This window comes from Schistocerca americana, chromosome 10 (genome assembly GCF_021461395.2).
Source record: "Schistocerca americana isolate TAMUIC-IGC-003095 chromosome 10, iqSchAmer2.1, whole genome shotgun sequence".
Classification (NCBI taxonomy): Eukaryota; Metazoa; Arthropoda; class Insecta; order Orthoptera; family Acrididae; genus Schistocerca; species Schistocerca americana.
Window position 1 is genome coordinate 41,931,435 of NC_060128.1, and position 16,355 is coordinate 41,947,789.

The following is a 16,355-nucleotide window of genomic DNA, read 5'->3' on the forward strand; positions in this document are numbered from 1 at the left end:
CGAACGTAATACAAAAGGCACAATGCCGACTTAAGTACAAGAGGACTGACACTCTCACTATCTATAATTTGTACCTCTCCTGTGAGTCCAGTTTCGGATTCCGATGCGTCACTTCAGGTTTACTGTTTCCCTTGGTCCTTCTTATTGACGAAGAAACACAGAAATTGCATCCGAATTTAATACATAAGGCACAATGCCGACTTAAGTACAAGAGGACTGGCACTCTAACTTTCTATGATTTGAATCTCTCCTGTGAGTCCAGTTTTAGATTCCGATGCTTCACTTCAGGTTTACTGTATACCTTGGACCTTCTTATTGACGATGAAACACAGAAATTGCATCCGAATTTAATACAAAAGGCACAATGCCGACTTAAGTAAGAGAGGACTGACACTCTAACTTTCTATGATTTGAACCCCTCCTGTGAGTCCAGTTTTAAATATCGATGCCACACTTCAGGTTTACTGTATACCATGGACCATCTTATTAAAGATGAAACACAGAAATTGCAGCCGAATTTAATACAAAAGGCAGAATGCCGACTTAAGTACAAGAGGACCGACACTCTAATTTTCTATGATTTTAACCTCTCCTGTGAGTCCAGTTTTAGATTACGATGCTTCACTTCAGGTTTACTGTATCCCTTGAACTTTCTTATTGACGATGAAACACAGAAATTGCATCTGAATGAAATACAAAAGGCACTATGCCGAATTAAGTACAAGAGGACTGATGCTCTCACTTTCTATGATTTGAACCTCTCCTGTGTGTCCAGTTTTAGATTTCGATGCTTCACTTCAGGTATACTGAATCCCTTGGAAATTCTTATTGACGATGAAACACAGAATTTGCATCCGAATGTAACACAAAAGGCACAAGGCCGTCTTAAGTACAAGAGGACTGACACTCTCACTTTCTATGATTTGAACCTCTCCTCTGAGTCCACTTTTAGATTCCGATGCTTCACGTCAGGTTTACAGTATCCTTTGGACCTTCTTATTGACGATAAAACACAGAAATTGCATCCGAATTTAATACAAAAGGCACAATGCCGACTTAAGTACAAGAGTACTGACACTCTAACTTTCTATAATTGGTACCTCTCCTGTGAGTCCAGTTTTAGATTTTGATGCTTCACTTCAGGTTCACTGTATCCCTTGGACTTTCTCATTTACGATGGCACACAGAAATTGCATCCGAATTTAATACAAGGGGCACAATGACGACTTAAGTACAAGAGGATTGACACTCTCACATTCAATGATTTGAACCTCTCCTGTGAGTCCAGTTTTAGATTCCGATGCTTCACTTCACGTTTACTGCATCCCTTGGACCTTCATATTGACGATGAAACACAGAAATTGCATCCGAATATAATAAAAAAGGCACAATGCCGACATAAGTACAAGAGGACTTACACTCTAACTTCTTATGATTTGAACCTCTTCTGTGAGTCCAGTTTTAGATTCCGATGCATCACTTCAGATTTACTGTATACTTTGGACCTTCTTATTGACGATGAAACACAGAAATTGCATCCGAATTTAATACAAAAGCACAATGCTGACTTAAGTACAAGATAACTGACTTTCACTTTCTATGATTTGAACCTCTCCTGTGAGTCCAGTTTTAGATTTCGATGCTACACTTTAGGTTTACTGTATTCCATGGACCTTCTTATTGACGATGAAACACAGAAATTCCATCCGAATTTAATACAAAATGCACAATGCCGACATAAGTGCAACAGGACTGACACTCTCACTTTCTATGATTGGAACCTCTCCTGTGGGTCCAATTTTAGATTAGGATGCTTCACTTTACTTTTACTGTATCCCTTGGACCGTCTTATTGACGATGAAACACAGAAATTGCATCCGAATTTAATACAAAAGGCACAAAGCCGACTTAAGTACAAGAGGACTGACACTCTCTTTTCTATGATTTGAACCTCTCCTGTGAGTTCACTTTCATATTCCGATGCTTCACTTCAGGTTTACTGTATCCCTTGGACCTTCGTATTGACGATGAAACACAGAAATTGCATCCGAATTTAACACAAAAGGCACAATGCCGACTTAAGTACAAGAGGACTGACTCTCTCACTTTCTATGATTGGAACCTCTCCTGTGGGTCCAGTTTTAGATTACGATGCTTCACTTTAGGTGTACTGTATGCTTTGGACCTTCTTATTGACGATGAAACACAGACATGGCATCCGGATTTAATACAAAAGTCATAATGCCAACTTAAGTACAAGAGGACTGACACTCTCACTATCTACAATTTGAACCTCTCCTGTGAGTCCAGTTTCGGATTCCGATGCGTCACTTCAGGTTTACTGTTTCCCTTGGTCCTTCTTATTGACGAAGAAACACAGAAATTGCATCCGAATTTATACATAAGGCACAATGCCGACTTAAGTACAAGAGGACTGGCACTCTAATTTTCTATGATTTGAATCTCTCCTGTGAGTCCAGTTTGAGATTCCGATGCTTCACTTCAGGTTTACTGTATACATTGGACCTTCTTATTGACGATGAAACACAGAAATTGCATCCGAATTTAATACAAAAGGCACAATGCCGACTTAAGTAAGAGAGGACTGACACTCTAACTTTCTATGATTTGAACACCTCCTGTGAGTCCAGTTTTAAATTTAGATGCCACACTTCAGGTTTACTGTATACCATGGACCATCTTATTAAAGATGAAACACAGAAATTGCAGCCGAATTTAATCCAAAAGGCAGAATGCCGACTTAAGTACAAGAGGACCGACACTCTAATTCTCTATGATTGTAACCTCTCCTGTGAGTCCAGTTTTAGATTACGATGCTTCACTTCAGGTTTACTGTATGCCTTGAACCTTCTTATTGACGATGAAACACAGAAATTGCATCTGAATGAAATACAAAAGGCACTATGCAGAATTAAGTACAAGAGGACTGACGCTCTCACTTTCTATGATTTGAACCTCTCCTGTGTGTCCAGTTTTAGATTTCGATGCTTCACTTCAGGTATACTGGATCCCTTGGACCTACTTATTGACGATGAAACACAGAAATTGCAACCGAATTTAATACAAAAGGCACAATGCCGACTTAAGTACTAGAGGACTGACATTCTCAATTTCTATGATTTGAACCTCTGCTGTGAGTCCAGTTTTAGATTACGATGCTTCACTTCAGGATTACTGTATACCTTGGACCTTCTTATTGACGATGAAACTTAGATATTGCATCCTAATTTAATACAGAAGGTACAATGCCGGCCTAAGTACAAGAGGACTGACACTCTCACATTCTATGATTTGAACGTCTCCTGTGTGTCCAATTTTAGATTCCGATGCTTCACTTCTGATTTACTGTATCCCTTGGACCTTCTTATTGACGATGAGACACAGAAATTGCATCCGAATTTAATACAAAAGGCACAATGCTGTCTTAAGTACAAGAGGACTGACACTCTAACTATCTATAATTTGAACCTCTCCTGTGAGTCCAGTTTCGGATTCCGATGCGTCACTTCAGGTTTACTGTTTCCCTTGGTCCTTCTTATTGACGAAGAAACACAGTCATTGCATCCGAATCTAATACATAAGGCACAATGCCGACTTAAGTAGAAGAGGACTGACACTCTAACACTCTATGCTTGGAACCTCTCCTGTGCGTCCAGTTTTGGATTCCGATGCTAACTGCAGGTTGACTGTATACCTTGGACCTTCTTATTGACGATGAAACACAGAAATTGCATCCGAATGTAATACAACGAGGCACAATGCTGACTTACGTAAAAGAGGACTGACACTCTCACTTTCTTTGATTTGAACCTCTCCTGTGAGTCCAGTTTTAGGTTCCGATGCTTTACTTCAGGTTTACTGTATCCCTTGGACCCTCTTATTGACGATGAAACACAGAAATTGCATCCGAATTTAATACAAAAGGCACAATGCCGACTTAATTACAAGAGGACTGACATTCTCACTTTCTATGATTTGAACCTCTCCTGTGAGTCCAGTTTTAGATTACGATGCTTCACTTCAGGTTTACTGTATCCCTTGGACCTTCTCATTGACGATGAAACTCAGAAATTGCATCCGAATGTAATACAAAAGGCACAATGCCGACTTAAGTACAAGAGGACTGACACTCTCACTTTCTATGATTTGAACCTCTCCTATGAGTCCAGTTTTAGATTCCGATGCTTCACTTCAGGATTACGGTATCCCTTGGTCCTTCTTATTGACGATGAAACACAGCAATTGCATCCGAATTTAATACAAAAGGCACAATGCCGACTTCAGTACAAGAGGACTGGCTCTCTAACTTTCTATGATTTGAATCTCTCCTGTGAGTCCAGTTTTAGATTCCGATGCTTCACTTCAGGTTTACTGTATACCTTGGACCTTCTTATTGACGATGAAACACAGAAATTGCATCCGAATTTAATACAAAAGACACAATGCCGACTTAAGTACAAGAGGACCGACACTCTAATTTTCTTTGATTTTTACCTCTCCTGTGGGTCCAGTTTTAGATTACGATGCTTCACTTCAGGTTTACTGTATCCCTTGAACCTTCTTATTGACGAAGAAACACAGAAATTGCAGCCGAATGAAATACAAAAGGCAGTATGCCGACTTAAGTACAAGAGGACTGACGCTCTCACTCTCTATGATTTGAACCTCTGCTGTGTGTCCAGTTTTAGATTTCGATGCTTCACTTCAGGTATACTGAATCCCTTGGAACTTCTTATTGACGATGAAACACAGAAATTGCAACCGAATGTAACACAAAAGGCACAAGGCCGTCTTAACTACAAGAGGACTGACACACTCACTTTCTATGGTTTGAACCTCTCCTCTGAGTCCAGTTTTAGATTCCGATGCTTCACGTCAGGTTTACTGTATCCTTTGGACCTTCTTATTGACGATAAAACACAGAAATTGCATCCGAATTTAATACAAAAGGCACAATGCCGACTTAAGTACAAGAGGACTGACACTCTAATTTTCTATAATTGGATCCTCTCCTGTGAGTCCAGTTTTAGGTTCTGATGCTTCATTTTAGATTTACTGTATACCTTGGACCTTCTTATTGACGATGAAACACAGAAATTGCATCCGAATTTAATACAAAACGCACAATGCCGACCTAAGTACAAGAGGACTGTCACTCACTCATTCTATGATTTGAGCCTCTCCTGTGAGTCCAGTTCTAGATTCCAATTCTTCACTTCAGGTTTACTGTATCCCTTGGACCTACTTATTGACGATGAAACACAGAAATTGCAACCGAATTTAATACAAAAGGCACAATGCCGACTTAAGTACAAGATTACTGAGACTCTCAATTTCTATGATTTGAACCTCTCCTGTGAGTCCAGTTTTAGATTACGAACTTCACTTCAGGTTTACTGTACCCTTGGACTTCCTTATTGACGATAAAACACAGAAATTGCATCGGAATTTAATACAAAAGGCACAATGCCGACTTCAGGACAAGGGGACTGACACTCTAACTTTCTATGATTGGAACCTCTCCTGTGAGTCCAGTTTTAGATTCCGATGCTTCACTTTATTATTACTGTGTACCTTGGACCATCTTATGACGATGAAACACAGAAATTGCTTCCGAATTTAATACAAAAGGAACACTGCCGACTTAAGTACAAGAGGACTGACACTCAAACTTTCTATGAATTGAACCTCTCCTGTGAGTCCAGTTTTAGATTCCGATGCTTCACTTCAGGATTACTGTATACCTTGGACCTTCTTATTGACGATGAAACACAGAAATTGCATCCGAATTCAATACAAAAGCACAATGACGACTTACGTAAAAGAGGACTGACACTCTCACTTTCTATGATTTGAATCTCTCCTGGGAGTCCAGTTTTAGATTCCGTTGCTTCACATCAGGTTTACTGTATTCCTTGGACCTATTTATTGACGATGAAACACAGAAAATGCGACCGAATTTAATACAAAAGGCACAATGCTGACTTAAGTACAAGAGGACTGACACTCTCACTTTCTATGATTTGAACCTCTCCTGTGAGTCCAGTTTTACATTCCGATGGTTCACTTCAGGTTTACTGTTTCCCTTGAACCATCTTATTGGCGATGAAACACAGAATTTGCTTCCGAATTTAAAATACAAGGCACAATGCCGACTTAAGTACAAGAGGACTGACACTCTCACTTTCTATGATTTGAACCTCTCCTGTGAGTCCAGTTTTAGATTCCGATGCTTCACTTCAGGTTTACTGTATCCCTTGGACCATCATATGGACGATGAAACACAGAAATTGCATCCGAATTTAATACAAAAGGCACAATGCCGACTTAAGTACAAGAGGACTGACACTCTAACTTTCTATGATCTGACCCTCTACTGTGAGTCCAGTTTTAGATTTTGATGCTTCACTTCAGGTTCACTGTATCCCTTGGACCTTCTCATTTACGATGGAACACAGAAATTGCATCCGAATTTAATACAAGGGGCACAATGACGACTTAAGTACAAGAGGATTGACACTCTCACTTTCAATGATTTGAACTTCTCCTGTGAGTCCAGTTTTAGATTCCGATGCTTCACTTCACGTTTACTGCATCCCTTGAACCTTCATATTGACGATGAAACACAGAAATTGCATCCGAATATAATAAAAAAATCACAATGCCGACTTAATTACAAGAGGACTTACACTCTAACTTCTTATGATTTGAACCTCTTCTGTTAGTCCAGTTTTGGATTCCGATGCATCACTTCAGATTTACTCTATACTTTGGACCTTCTTATTGACGATGAAACACAGAAATTGCATCCGAATTTAATACAAAAGCACAATGCTGACTTAAGTACAAGATTACTGACTTTCACTTTCTAAGATTTGAACCTCTCCTGTGAGTCCAGTTTTAGATTTCGATGCTACTTTTGAGGTTTACTGTATACCATGGACCTTCTTATTGACGATGAAACACAGAAATTGCATCCGAATTTAATACAAAATGCACAATGCCGACATAAGTGCAACAGGACTGACACTGTAACTTTCTATGATTGGAACCTCTCCTGTGGGTCCAGTTTTAGATTAGGATGCTTCACTTTAGGTTTACTGTATCCCTTGGACCGTCTTACTGACGATGAAACACAGAAATTGCATCCGAATTTAATACAAAAGGCACAAAGCCGACTTAAGTACAAGAGGACTGACACTCTCTTTTCTATGATTTGAACCTCTCCTGTGAGTTCACTTTCAGATTCCGATGCTTCACTTCAGGTTTACTGTATCCCTTGGACCTTCTTATTGACGATGAAACACAGAAATTGCATCCGAATTTAACACAAAAGGCACAATGCCGACTTAAGTACAAGAGGACTTGCACTCTCACTTTCTATGATTGGAACCTCTCCTGTGGGTCCAGTTTTAGATTACGATGCTTCACTTTAGGTGTACTGTATCCCTTGGACCTTCTTATTGACGATGAAACACAGAAATTGCATCCGGATTTAATACAAAAGGCATAATGCCAACTTAAGTACAAGAGGACTGTCTCTCTCACTTTCTATGATTTGAACCGCTCCTGTGAGTCCAGTTTTAGATTCCGATGCTTCACTTCAGGTTTACTGTTTCCCTTGGACCTTCTTATTGACGATGAATACACAGAAATTGCATCCGAACGTAATACAAAAGGCACAATGCCGACTTAAGTACAAGAGGACTGACACTCTAACTTTCTATGATTTGAACCTCTCCTGTTAGTCCAGTTTTAGATTCCGCTGCTTCACTTCAGGTTCACTGTATCCCTTGCACCTTCTTATTGACGATGAAACACAGAAATTGCATCCGAATTTATTACAAAAGGCACAATGCCGACTTAAGTACAAGAGGACTGACACTCTCACTTTCTTTGATTTGAACCTCTCCTGTGAGTCCAGTTTTAGATTCCGATGCTTCACTTCAGGTTTACTGTATCCCTTGGACCATCTTATTGACGATGAAACACAGAAAATGCATCTGAATGTAATACAAAAGGCACAATGCGAACTAAAGTACAAGTGGATTGCCACTATAACTCTCTATGCTTTGAACCTCTCCTGTGAGCCCAGTATTAGATTCCGATGCTGCACTTCAGGCTTACTGTATAGCTTGGACCTTCTTATTGACAATGAAACACAGAAATTGCATCCGAATTTAATACAAAAGGCACAATGCCGACTTAAGTACAAGAGGACGGACACTCTCACTTTCTTTGATTGGAACCTCTCCTAAGAGTCCAGTTTTAGATTACGATGCTTCACTTCAGGTTTACTGTATTCCTTGGACCTTCTTATTGACGATGAAACACAGAAATTGCATCCGAATTTAATACAAAAGGCACAATACCGACTCAAGAAGAAGAGGACTGACACTCTAACTTTCTATGATTTGAACCTATCCTGTGAGTCCAGTTTTAGTTTCCGATGCTTCACTTCATGTTTACTGTATACCTTGGACCTTCTTATTGACGATGAATCTTAGAATTTGCATCCGAATTTAATACAAAAGGCACAATGCCGACATAAGAACAAGAGGACTGACACTCTAACTGTCTATGATTTGAACCTCTCCTGTGAGTCCAGTTTTAGATTCCGATGCTTCACTTCAGGATTACTGTATACCTTGGACCTTCTTATTGACGATGAAACACAGAAATTGCATCCGAATTTAATACAAAAGGCACAATGACGACTTACGTAAAAGAGGACTGACACTCTCACTTTCTATGATTTGAACCTCTCCTGTGAGTCCAGTTTTAGATTCCGATGCTTCACATCATGTTTACTGTATTCCTTGGACCATTTTATTGACGATGAACCACAGAAATTGCTACCGAATTTAATACAAATGGCACAAAGCCGACTTACGGACAAGAGGACTGACACTCTCACTTTCTATGATTTGAACCTCTCGTGTGAGTCCAGTTTTAGATTCCGATGCTTCACTTCAGGATTACGGTATCCCTTGGTCCTTCTTATTGACGATGAAACACAGCAATTGCATCCGAATTAAATACAAAATGCACAATGCCAACTTCAGTACAAGAGGACTGGCACTCTAACTTTCTATGATTTGAATCTCTCCTGTGAGTCCAGTTTTAGATTCCGATGCTTCACTTCAGGTTTACTGTATACCTTGGACCTTCTTATTGACGATGAAACACAGAAATTGCATCCGAATTTAATACAAAAGGCACAATGCCGACTTAAGTATAAGAGGACCGACAATCTAATTTTCTATGATTTTAACCTCTCCTGTGGGTCCAGTTTTAGATTACGATGCTTCACTTCAGGTTTAGTGTATCCCTTGGACATTCTTATTGACGATGAAACACAGAAATTGCAGCTGAATGAAATACAAAAGGCAGTATACCGACTTAAGTACAAGAGGACTGACGCTCTCACTTTCTATGATTTGAACCTCTCCTGTGTGTCCAGTTTTAGATTTCGATGCTTCACTTCAGGTATATTGAATCCCTTGGAACTTCTTATTGACGATGAAACACAGAAATAGCAACCGAATGTAACACAAAAGGCACAAGGCCGTCGTAACTACAAGAGGACTCACACTCTCACTTTCTATGGTTTGAACCTCTCTTCTGAGTCCACTTTTAGATTCCGATGCTTCACGTAAGGTTTACTGTATCCTTTGGACCTTCTTATTGACGATAAAACACAGAAATTGCTTCCGAATTTAATACAAAAGGCACAATTCCGACTTAAGTACAAGAGGACTGACACTCTAACTTTCTATAATTGGAACCTCTCCTGTGAGTCCAGTTTTAGGTTCCGATGCTTCACTTTAGGTTTACTGTATACCTTGGACCTTCTTATTGACGATGAAACACAGAAATTGCATCCGAATTTAATACAAATGGCACAATGCCGACCTAAGTACCAGAGGACTGTCACTCACACATTCTATGACTTGATGCTTTCCTGTGAGTCCAGTTCTAGATTCAAATTTTTCACCTCAGGTTTACTGTATCCCTTGGACCTACTTATTGACGATGAAACACAGAAATTGCATCCGAATTTAATACAAAAGGCACAATGACGACTTAAGTACAAGATTACTGACACTTTCAATTTCTATGATTTGAACCTCTACTGTGAGTCCAGTTTTAGATTACGAACTTCACTTCGGGTTTACTGTATCCCTTGGACCTCCTTATTGACGATAAAACACAGAAATTGCATCGGAATTTAATACAAAAGGCACAATGCCGACTTCAGGACAAGGGGACTGACACTCTAACTTTCTATGATTTGAACCTCTCCTGTGAGTCCAGTTTTAGTTTCCGATGTTTCACTTTATGTTTACTGTATACCTTGGACCTTCTTATTGACGATGAATCTTAGAAATTGCATCCGAATTTAATACAAAAGGCACAACGTCGACTTAAGTACAAGAGGACTGACACTCTAACTTTCTATGAATTGAACCTCTCCTGTGAGTCCAGTTTTAGATTCCGATGCTTCACTTCAGGATTACTGTATACCTTGGACCTTCTTATTGACGATGAAACACAGAAATTGCATCCGAATTTAATACAAAAGGCACAATGACGACTTACGTAAAAGAGGACTGACACTCTCACTTTCTATGATTTGAATCTCTCCTGTGAGTCCAGTTTTAGATTCCGATGCTTCACATCAGGTTTACTGTATTCCTTGGACCTATTTATTGACGATGAAACACAGAAATTGCAGCCGAATTTAATACAAAAGGCACAATGCCGACATAAGTACAAGAGGACTGACACTTTAATTTTCTATGATTGGAACCTCTCCTGTGAATCCAGTTTTAGATTACGATGCTTGACTTCAGGTTTACTGTATACCTTGGACCTTCTTATTGACGATGAAACACAGAAATTGCATCCGAATTTAATACAAAAGGCACAATACCGACTCAAGAAGAAGAGGACTGACACTCTAACTTTCTATGATTTGAACCTATCCTGTGAGTCCAGTTTTAGTTTCCGATGCTTCACTTCATGTTTACTGTATACCTTGGACCTTCTTATTGACGATGAATCTTAGAATTTGCATCCGAATTTAATACAAAAGGCACAATGCCGACATAAGAACAAGAGGACTGACACTCTAACTGTCTATGATTTGAACCTCTCCTGTGAGTCCAGTTTTAGATTCCGATGCTTCACTTCAGGATTACTGTATACCTTGGACCTTCTTATTGACGATGAAACACAGAAATTGCATCCGAATTTAATACAAAAGGCACAATGACGACTTACGTAAAAGAGGACTGACACTCTCACTTTCTATGATTTGAACCTCTCCTGTGAGTCCAGTTTTAGATTCCGATGCTTCACATCATGTTTACTGTATTCCTTGGACCATTTTATTGACGATGAACCACAGAAATTGCTACCGAATTTAATACAAATGGCACAAAGCCGACTTACGGACAAGAGGACTGACACTCTCACTTTCTATGATTTGAACCTCTCGTGTGAGTCCAGTTTTAGATTCCGATGCTTCACTTCAGGATTACGGTATCCCTTGGTCCTTCTTATTGACGATGAAACACAGCAATTGCATCCGAATTAAATACAAAATGCACAATGCCAACTTCAGTACAAGAGGACTGGCACTCTAACTTTCTATGATTTGAATCTCTCCTGTGAGTCCAGTTTTAGATTCCGATGCTTCACTTCAGGTTTACTGTATACCTTGGACCTTCTTATTGACGATGAAACACAGAAATTGCATCCGAATTTAATACAAAAGGCACAATGCCGACTTAAGTATAAGAGGACCGACAATCTAATTTTCTATGATTTTAACCTCTCCTGTGGGTCCAGTTTTAGATTACGATGCTTCACTTCAGGTTTAGTGTATCCCTTGAACATTCTTATTGACGATGAAACACAGAAATTGCAGCTGAATGAAATACAAAAGGCAGTATACCGACTTAAGTACAAGAGGACTGACGCTCTCACTTTCTATGATTTGAACCTCTCCTGTGTGTCCAGTTTTAGATTTCGATGCTTCACTTCAGGTATATTGAATCCCTTGGAACTTCTTATTGACGATGAAACACAGAAATAGCAACCGAATGTAACACAAAAGGCACAAGGCCGTCGTAACTACAAGAGGACTCACACTCTCACTTTCTATGGTTTGAACCTCTCTTCTGAGTCCACTTTTAGATTCCGATGCTTCACGTCAGGTTTACTGTATCCTTTGGACCTTCTTATTGACGATAAAACACAGAAATTGCTTCCGAATTTAATACAAAAGGCACAATTCCGACTTAAGTACAAGAGGACTGACACTCTAACTTTCTATAATTGGAACCTCTCCTGTGAGTCCAGTTTTAGGTTCCGATGCTTCACTTTAGGTTTACTGTATACCTTGGACCTTCTTATTGACGATGAAACACAGAAATTGCATCCGAATTTAATACAAATGGCACAATGCCGACCTAAGTACCAGAGGACTGTCACTCACACATTCTATGACTTGATGCTTTCCTGTGAGTCCAGTTCTAGATTCAAATTTTTCACCTCAGGTTTACTGTATCCCTTGGACCTACTTATGGACGATGAAACACAGAAATTGCATCCGAATTTAATACAAAAGGCACAATGACGACTTAAGTACAAGATTACTGACACTTTCAATTTCTATGATTTGAACCTCTACTGTGAGTCCAGTTTTAGATTACGAACTTCACTTCGGGTTTACTGTATCCCTTGGACCTCCTTATTGACGATAAAACACAGAAATTGCATCGGAATTTAATACAAAAGGCACAATGCCGACTTCAGGACAAGGGGACTGACACTCTAACTTTCTATGATTTGAACCTCTCCTGTGAGTCCAGTTTTAGTTTCCGATGTTTCACTTTATGTTTACTGTATACCTTGGACCTTCTTATTGACGATGAATCTTAGAAATTGCATCCGAATTTAATACAAAAGGCACAACGTCGACTTAAGTACAAGAGGACTGACACTCTAACTTTCTATGAATTGAACCTCTCCTGTGAGTCCAGTTTTAGATTCCGATGCTTCACTTCAGGATTACTGTATACCTTGGACCTTCTTATTGACGATGAAACACAGAAATTGCATCCGAATTTAATACAAAAGGCACAATGACGACTTACGTAAAAGAGGACTGACACTCTCACTTTCTATGATTTGAATCTCTCCTGTGAGTCCAGTTTTAGATTCCGATGCTTCACATCAGGTTTACTGTATTCCTTGGACCTATTTATTGACGATGAAACACAGAAATTGCAACCGAATTTAATACAAAAGGCACAATGCCGACATAAGTACAAGAGGACTGACACTTTAATTTTCTATGATTGGAACCTCTCCTGTGAATCCAGTTTTAGATTACGATGCTTGACTTCAGGTTTACTGTATACCTTGGACCTTCTTATTGACGATGAAACACAGAAATTGCATCCGAATTTAATACACAAGGCACAATGCCGGCTTAAGTACAAGACTACTGACACTCTCACTTTCTATGATTTGAACCTCTCCTGTGAGTCCAGTTTTACATTCCGATGGTTCACTTCAGGTTTACTGTATTCCTTGAACCATCTTATTGGCGATGAAATACAGAATTTGCTTCCGAATTTAAAATAAAAGGCACAATGCCGACTTAAGTACAAGAGGACTGACACTCTCACTTTCTATGATTTGAACCTCTCCTGTGAGGCCATTTTTAGATTCCGATGCTTCACTTCAGGTTTACTGTATCCGTTGGACCATCATATGGACGATGAAACACAGAAATTGCATCCGAATTTAATACAAAAGGCACGATGCCGACTTAAGTACAAGAGGACTGACACTCTAACTTTCTATGATTTGAACCTCTCCTGTGAGTCCAGTTTTAGATTTTGATGCTACACTTCAGGTTCACTGTATCCCTTGCACCTTCTTATTTACGATGGAACACAGAAATTGCATCCGAATTTAATACAAGGGGCACAATGACGACTTAAGTACAAGAGGATTGACACTCTCACTTTCAATGATTTGAACCTCTCCTGTGAGTCCAGTTTTAGATTCCGATGCTTCACTTCACGTTTACTGCATCCCTTGGACCTTCATATTGACGATGAAACACAGAAATGGCATCCGAATATAATAAAAAAGGCACAATGCCGACTTAAGTACAAGAGGACTTACACTCTAACTTCTTATGATTTGAACCTCTTCTGTGAGTCCAGTTTTAGATTCCGATGCATCACTTCTGATTTACTGTATACCTTGGACCTTTTTATTGACGATCAAACACAGAAATTGCATCCGAATTTAATACAAAAGCACAATGCTGACTTAAGTACAAGAAAACTGACTTTTACTTTCTATGATTGGAACCTCTCCTGTGGGTCCAGTTTTAGATTACGATGCTTCACTTTAGGTTTACTGTATCCCTTGGACATTCTTATTGACGATGAAACACAGAAATTGCATCCGGATTTAATACAAAATACATAATAACCACTTAAGTACAAGAGGACTGTCTCTCTCACTTTCTATGATTTGAACCTCTCCTGTGAGTCCACTTTTAGATTCCGATGCTTCACTTCAGGTTTACTGTTTCCCTTGGACCTTCTTTTTGACGATGAAACACAGAAATTGCATCCGAACGTAATACAAAAGGCGCAATGCCGACTTAAGTACAAGAGGACTGACACTCTAACTTTCTATGATTTGACCCTCTCCTGTTAGTCCAGTTTTAGATTCCGCTGCTTCACTTCAGGTTTACTGTATCCCTTGCACATTCTTATTGACGATGAAACACAGAAATTGCATCCGAATTTACTACAAAAGGCACAATGTCGACTTAAGTACAAGAGGACTGACACTCTCACTTTCTATGATTTGAACCTCTCCTGTGAGTCCAGTTTTAGATTCCGATGCTTCACTTCAGGTTTACTGTATCCCTTGGACCATCTTAAAGACGATGAAACACAGAAAATGCATCCGAATTTAATACAAAAGGCACAATGCGAACTTAAGTACAAGTGGATTGCCACTCTAACTCTCTATGCTTTGAACCTCTCCTGTGAGCCCAGTATTAGATTCCGATGCTGCACTTCAGGTTTACTGTATAGCTTGGACCTTCTTATTGACAATGAAACACAGAAATTGCATCCGAATTTAATACAAAATGCACAATGCCGACTTAAGTACAAGAGGACTGACACTCTCACTTTCTATGATTGGAACCTCTCCTAAGAGTCCAGTTTTAGATTACGATGCTTCACTTCAGGTTTACTGTATCCCTTGGACCTTCTTATTGACGATGAAACACAGAAATTGCATTCGAACTTAATACAAAAGGCACAATACCGACTTAAGTACAAGAGGACTGACACTCTCACTTTCGATGATTTGAACCTCTCCAGTGAGTCCAGTTTTAGATTCCGATGCTTCACTTCAGGTTTACTGTATCCCTTGGACTTTCTTATTGACGATGAAACACAGAAATTGCATCCGAATTTAACACAAAAGGCACAATGCCGACTTAAGTACAAGAGTACTGACACTCTAACTTTGTATGATTTGAACCTCTCCTGTGAGTCCAGTTTTAGATTCCGATGCTTCACATCAGGTTTACTGTATTCCTTGGACCTTTCTATTGATGATGAACCACAGAGATTGCTACCGAATTTAATACAAAAGGCACAATGCCGACTTAAGTACAAGAGGACTGACACTCTCACTTTCTATGATTTGAACCTGTCCTGTGAGTCCAGTTTTAGATTCCGATGCTTCACTTCAGGATTACGGTATCCGTTGGCCCTTCTTATTGACGATGAAACACAGCAATTGCATCCGAATTTAATACAAAAGGCACAATGCCGACTTCAATACAAGAGGACTGGCACTCTAACTTTCTATGATTTGAATCTCTCCTGTGAGTCCAGTTTTAGATTACGATGCTTCACTTCAGACTTACTGTATACCTTGGACCTTCTTATTGACGATGAAACACAGAAATTGCATTCGAATGTAATACAAAAGGCACAATGCCGACTTAAGTACAAGAGGACCGACACTCTAATTTTCTATGATTTTAACCTCTCCTGTGAGTCCAGTTTTAGATTACGATGCTTCACTTCAGGTTTACTGTATCCCTTGAACCTTCTTGTTGACGATGAAACACAGAAATTGCAGCCGAATGAAATACAAAAGGCAGTATGCCGACTTTAGTACAAGAGGACTGACGCTCTCACTTTCTATGATTTGAACCTCTCCTGTGTGTCCAGTTTTAGATTTCGATGCTTCACTTCAGGTATACTGAA